This window comes from Canis aureus, chromosome 1 (genome assembly GCF_053574225.1).
Source record: "Canis aureus isolate CA01 chromosome 1, VMU_Caureus_v.1.0, whole genome shotgun sequence".
Classification (NCBI taxonomy): Eukaryota; Metazoa; Chordata; class Mammalia; order Carnivora; family Canidae; genus Canis; species Canis aureus.
In genome coordinates, this window is record NC_135611.1 from 76155854 (window position 1) to 76162955 (window position 7102).

The 7102-nt window shown below is 42.5% G+C and overlaps 1 pseudogene; it reads left to right on the forward strand.

Annotated features, from left to right (window-relative positions):
* The first annotated feature begins 4738 nt into the window (after window positions 1–4738).
* On the forward strand, window positions 4739–6852 carry LOC144288321 (phosphoserine aminotransferase pseudogene; annotated as a pseudogene).
* The last annotated feature ends 250 nt before the right edge of the window (window positions 6853–7102 follow it).

Genomic DNA, 7102 nt, shown 5'->3' on the forward strand with positions numbered 1-7102 from the left:
ACCAAAAATTAAAAAAGATTGGAGACTATCTGGTACTGAAAAGTAATTCACTAAATTAAAATGGAACCCAAAAAATGGAACGTTGAACCAATTTTATAAGAAATTAGTACATATTTTGATCTATAGAAGCTTCAAAAATTTAAATGCAGTTTCTAAAATATTTTGAGCTTATAAAGTTACTACCAAAATGTCAACAGACATGTTGGAAACCAGGTTGCACCAATTTTTTTAGGAATGATTTTAAAAACCAATTCACATTTTAAGTTTGCCTTTTAAATGAGACTAGGGGCACCTGATTTGGCTTAGCTTATTAAGCATTCTCCAACTCTGGGTTTTGGCTCAGGTTATGATCTCAGGGTCATGAGAAGAACACCATGTCAAGCTCCATACTCCACATAAGCTGCTTTCAGATTCTCCATCCGTGCTCACTTGTGCTTGCTCTCAAATCTTTAAAAAATGAAACTTAAAGTAATTTCTTCGAATACTCTAGTAGTTTACTCTTAAATCTGATCACTGATTCTTCTGGAATACATAGAGACAAGAAAATGAATACAGTAATTTTTCTCAATCTTGTTTTTTTCACAGTGTTAGTACTTAAAATGGACTTACTTTTCTAAAAACAAAGGTGATTTGCTTAAGATTGCTACTGGATAAAGAATCATTACATTTTCTCTTTTGGCCAATGAAGATGTTTATAAAGTTTGGAGGTTTTGTGTTTAATACCATCAATTTTTTGGAAAAGGATTGGATCGTGGCTAAATGTATATCATAAGTATACTTTGTATCTCCCACTTACTACCAAGATTTGCCCATTGCTGGCAGGCTTGAGGTGAAATGGACTGTTATTTCGTGGAGCCACCGAACTTAAGGAAAGCTTTATCAGTGTTTCTCAAACTATTTCTAGGACCACCTTTAAAATCAGTGGTGCTGGTTAAACATGAAAATATCCGGACCACATCTCAGTTTCACTGAAATCACAATCTGTAGAAGGAGGTACCAGGAATCTGCATATTTAACAAACTCATGTTCGTTTTTTTAAGATTTTATTTACTTGAGAGCATGCATGAGCCAGGGTGGGGAGAGGAGCAGGGGTAGGACAAGCAGGCTGCACTGAGTGAGGAGCCCCACACAGGGCTTGATCTCCCAACCCCAAGGTCCTGACCTGAGCTGAAATCAAGGGGTGCGTGCTCAACCAACGGATCTACCAAGGCTCCCAAGCTTGAATTAATGACTAATATAAAATATGGGAATGTGTAGTAAGATATACAAGTATGTTACCCTACGTTTTCTTTAACTCAGGCATTCTTCGGTGCCCAGGTATACAGGTACAGTGATAGGCCCTAAAGATACAGTGGTTAGGAATAGTTCATGTGGAGAAACAATCCAGTAACAATAAAACCAGTGTTGTGAGAGGTGTTTAGAAAAGCAGAAACCAATTGTGTGTACATATATGTATACGCATCCACAAGCCTGTTTGAAACATTGTAAACTAGGAGAATTACTGCCTGTTGACCCAAAATTCTCAGTCCGGTGCTCCTCAGGAAATTTTTTAAAAAGACAGCTGGTCTAGACAGGTAGCCATCATTTGCCCAAACCAAGCCTCAACACATATGGTCAGGGAAGAAATCTGACCTGAGGGGGAAAAGGAATAGTAGAAAATGAAGTATTTTACATTTGTCAATATTTAAAATGGGGAGCTGATCTGAGTTGAGGATATTGGAAATCTAAGATGCAAATTTTTTATTTGTGATAGACATAGAGAAAGAGGCAGAGACACAGGAGGAGGGAGAAGCAGGCTCCATGCCAGGACCCCGACATGGGACTGGATCCCGGGTCTCCAGGATCACGCCCTGGGCCAAAGGCAGGCGCCAAACTGCTGAGCCACCCAGGGATCCCCTAAGATGTACATTTTTATAGGCTTGTGTTCTGTTGTCAGCTGAGCAGCAGACACTAGCAACAGGGTTGTGGTTAACGGATACACCAGCCATCCTGTGACCTCAAACCTTAGCCTTCCTAGCGACTTCATATGTCCAGAACCTGTCCTCCCACTCAGTGCCTCTCCCCCTGCTTCCCTAAACTCAGACCTGTAACCCCCACACTTGTGAGAGAAATAAATGGTGTGTCAGCAGACACAGCATTGCAGGGGGGTTGGTACATAAAGACAGCTGGCTTATCAGAGCAAAAGGGGGAGAAGTTATCTTGATAGTAAAGAGATTAGGAACAGCGGAGAAGAGCAGGTACCAGTGAGGTCCCTCAAGAGACCTCCCTAGGGATCTTGAGGCTGGACAAGTACAGGATTAGTGAGAGCCGGGACTCCAGGTAGATTAAACAGGAAGCTAAAAGCAGAGAAGTCTTAAGCCTCACTTCTATTTGGAACCCTGTGCAAAGTATCCCTATGACCACATGGTCTAGTAAAGCATGGCAGAAATTGTATCGTGTTTTGGTACAGAGACCTGAGGTTTTTACACATGGCACACACACATGCTTACTCCACAGGATTTCCTTTGAATTCCATTCGGCATAAGAGCAACACCAGTTGGGCAGCCCTGATGGCCTAGTGGTTTGGCGCCGCCTTCAGCCCAGGGTATGATCCTGGAGACCTGGCGATTGAGTCCCACGTCGGACTCCCTGCATGGAGCCTGTCCCTCTGCCTGTGTCTCTACCTCTCTCTCTCTGTGTCTGTCACGAATAAATAAAATCTTAAAAAAAAAAAAAAAACGACACCAGTTGAGTAGGAGTACTAATGGGCTTGCCTTGGACTCACCATGGGGAAGGGGAAGGTTACTGCATGCCAGAGGCTGTAAGGTAGATAGCCCTGCAGTGCAGTAACCTCCCTGGTCTTGGAAAGGTGGTAGTGAAAGACCATTTAGAAAAAACAGCACTTATAGGGGGTCTGACCTTTAACAATAATTATTTTCCTAATATTAGACCATTTAAAACTGGAAAAGACAAACTTGCATTTAACTTGGCATATTTATGTGTTTTTTTCTGCCATCTCTGAGAATGGGAGCATATGAGAAGGAGCATATGGGTATTTGAGAGCTCTGGAAGTCCCCATAAAAGCAAGAAAGGTGAGATATATATAATCAAATCATAAGTTCTAAGTGGAGGTGGCCCCAGTTGGGTTGGGGCCTTCACTTGGTAGATCAGGTGGCTCTTTATGTAGATTATTTATTCATACCTGTGTTTCAAATTGTCACCAATTCTGTGTACAGTTCGGATTCCAGAATTCTGGGATCCATCTGACACATCTCCAGTTGTGACAAAATCATGGCTTGATTCACTGCCTGCCTGTCCTGCTTCCCTGGCTTCCTTTCACCTGAGAGCATTCCTCTAGTGGATTACTTGAACAAGAATCCCTGGCTAGGGCTCTGCTTTTAGGGACAAGACCTAAGACAATTGAGCTGCAGCTAGAGCAGAAATCTACATCATCCAGACATCCCTGACTTAGATTTTGATGCAGTAAGTAATGAGACATAAAGTTATCTCCTGAGGAAGGGGTGAGAATTTTTCATTTTATGGAGAATAACTGCATTCTGTCAGGCAGTATTTTTTTAAAGTATATGTATATGAACAAAATAGTAATAGGGGTGAATTATAATGGACCTTTTTGTTAATGCAGCTTTCACTTTGCCCTTTGTAATAGTACTGGGCTTTGCTTTGGAGTTTTCTCTCACAGCTGTATGTAGACTTGACAAGATAGAAATCCCGGTCCTTGAAAAGTCCTTATCACACCAAGAGAGTAGGCATCTGCCCTTGGCTTGCCCAACCCGGGAATTTGTCCTGGGAATTTGAATCCTGAGCAGAATGATTGCAGGCAAGTTACAATGATGATGGTCAAGTTTTAGCAGCACTAGTAGAAGAAACCTTTGGGCAGTTTCTAGAACTTCCCAATTTCTAAGTTTGGTTCCCAGCCTTCCCTTCTATCCAGAGAGCTTTCTCCTTTTCAAAAAGTTGTTCTTGATTAAATTAATAAGCCAGTCAGTTGCTGTCACATGCAACCCTTCCATCAAAGAAGCTTATTTTGTACAGGCAGCATTGCTAATTTCAGGGAGGACAACAAAAAGTATAGGTGGCAACTACGTGCTCCACCTCAGCTGCAATTGCTGCCAACAAATGTCACTTGGGCCTTCACCATTATGCCATCTGGGGCATAAATCAGTCATTTTCTGGGGGACTGCCAGGCCCTATCTGAAGGCTGCCCCTGATTATCCTAGGGAACCAGCAACATGCTTCAAGTTTCTGGCTTTTGCCTCCACTTTCAGACTTGAATAAAATGCCACACCTCACAGAGGAGAGAACTGACTTCTGGAGCAGCTATCAAAGGGGCTGGATGATGCAATTTGGAATGAATGAGGAGTCAGTTCTGGAGGGGAAAACTGACCGAAGGGAGTTAGAGCAAGGAGAGAGTCATGCTCAGAGTGATCAGTTCCCTCCAGCCCACAAGCCTGCCCACCTCGGACGCCCGGTGGACTGTCCCAGGCAGGCAGTCAGTTCTGCTCTGGCTGCCAACCTGTCTAAAAACATTCCATGGGCAGCCCGGGTGGCTCAGTGTTTAGCGCCACCTTCAGCCAAGGGCATGATCCTGGAGACCTAGGATCGAGTCCCACATCGGGCTCCCTGCATGGAGCCTGCCTCTCCCTCTGCCTGTGTCTCTGCCTCTCTCTTTCTCTCTGTGTCTCTCATGAATAAATAAACAAAATATTAAAAGAAATAAAAAAATAAGGGATCCCTGGGTGGCTCAGCAGTTTAGCGCCTGCCTTCGGCCCAGGGCATGATCCTGGAGTCCCGGGATCAAGTCCCACGTTGGGCTCCCTGCATGGATCCTGCTTCTCCTTCTGCCTGTGTCTCCACTTCTCTCTCTCTATATATATATATATCTCATGAATAAATAAATAAAATCTTTAAAAAAAGAAATAAAAAAATAAAACATTCCATGTTTTTAGAGATAGAATAAGAAGTATTTGACTACAATACAAGTTGGCACTAGTATTCTAGAAATGAGCCACAGGCTGCCAGCTTTTTTTTTTTTTTAATTATTTATTTATTCATGAGAGACACAGAGAGAGAGAGAGAGGCAGAGGCAGAAGCAGGCTCCATGCAGGGAGCCTGATGTGGGACTCGATCCTCAGACTCCAGGATCATGACCAGACCAAAGGTAGGCATTAAACTGCTGTGCCATCCCGGGATCCCCAGACTGCCAGCTTTTACTAAAATTATTAACACAGAGAATCTTGTGCAGAAATTGTCAGCTGTTCCAGACAACCACAAGGTGATTTTTGTGCAGAGAGGTATGTCAAGGCCAATTCCCTGCTGGTTCTCTTAAACCTGATTGGCCTGAAAGCCAGAAGGTATGCTACATACAAGATGACAGGAGCTTAGTTAGCTGAGGCAGCAGAAGCCTAGAACTTTGGGAAGTGAATATTGTCTACCCTAAACTTGGGAGTTATGCAAGAATTCCAATCCAAGCCCTTGGAACCTCAGCCCAGATACCTCCTCTGTGCATTCTGCACTGACAAGACCATGCATAAAGTGGAGTTTGCCTTTATCTCTGACATAAGAGACCAGTGGTGGTTTGCTGCCTGCCCTCAAGCTTCCTATCCAAGCCAATGGATGTTTCCTAGTTTGGTGTGATTTTTGCTGGTGCTCAGAAGAATGCTGGCTCTGCAGGGACCACATTGGTGATCACTGGGGATGACCTCCTGGGGTTTGCCTTCAGAGTATTCCTTGGTCCTGGAATACAAAGTACAGGCCCCAAACCACTCCTCATATGACACACCTCTGAGTTTCAGCATCTGTGACATGGGCTTGGTCCTGAAGTAGATTAAGAACAGGACAGTGCAGCCATTGGAGAAGCACAAATGATTTATGATAGTATTGATAATTCTCAAGGATTCCATGTATATGGATCCCAGAATAGAAGCAAGTTAAATATTTCATTCTGCATTGGCAATGCCAAAGGGGATGATGCTTTAGAAAAAAAGGTTGCTTGTTAAACTCTTGAACTCAATATGATCTCCTTGAAAGTGAGTGGGTCTGTGGGAGTCATCTGGCCTCTCTGTATAATGCTGACAGAATAGAAGATGTTTAGAATCTGGCAGCATTCATGAAACATTCTTTGGAGATGCATGAGCTGTGAACACAACCAATATATACTCTGCCCTTGAATAATGTACAAAATTTAAAGTAACTTGGGAATGGCTACAAAAACAATAAACATGGTATTTTTCTTGAACATTTTATTATAGATTATCATTTTTTTGAAGAACAGCAAAACATTCATATCTCTGCAAAGCTGGTGGAACTTAACAGGCACTTTAATTCTTCTTCTTTTTTTTAAGATTTTTAATATTTTAAGAGAGAGCAGGCAGGGAGAGGCAGAGAAAGAATCTTAATTAGGCTCCATGCCCAGCAGGGAGCCTATGCAGGGCTTGATCTCATGACCCTGAAATCATGACCTGAGCTCAAATGAAGAGTTGGACAGTTAACCAACTGAGCCACCAACATGCCCCTAGATTTTAAAAATTATTTTATTATTTAAAGATTTTATTTATTCATGAGAGACACAGAGAGAGAGGCAGAGACATAGGCAGAGGGAAAAGCAGGCTCCTTGGGATCCGACGCAGGACTTGATCCCGGGATTCTGGGATCACAACCTGAGCCACCCAGGCATCCCAAGATTTTTTATTTTTAAAGTAATCTCTACACCCAACATGGGGCTCAAATTTACAACCTCAAGATCAAGAGTCACATGTTCTTCCAGTTGAGCCAAGCAGGCACTCCAATAGACACCTTAATTCTGACTTGAACTGGAAACATTTTTTAAAATCTTCCTTTTGCTTTTCTAACAAATTCTACCTTACATTGTCTTTCCTTTTTTTTTTTTTTGAATGTATCTTTGTTGCTACCTTTTCTAGCTAAATCTCAGTATTCAAACTTGTCTGTGGACTTAATTATGCAAATGCAGTTAATTGCTTTTGTGTATCTCTAAAAGCATGGAGGGTGCATAAGGTCCTCTGGGTGCTGAATCTTGATCCTTTCCAAAATGACAGCAGTGGAATCTTCTGGGTTCTGCACCTGTTAATTCAGGTCCACACTGCCC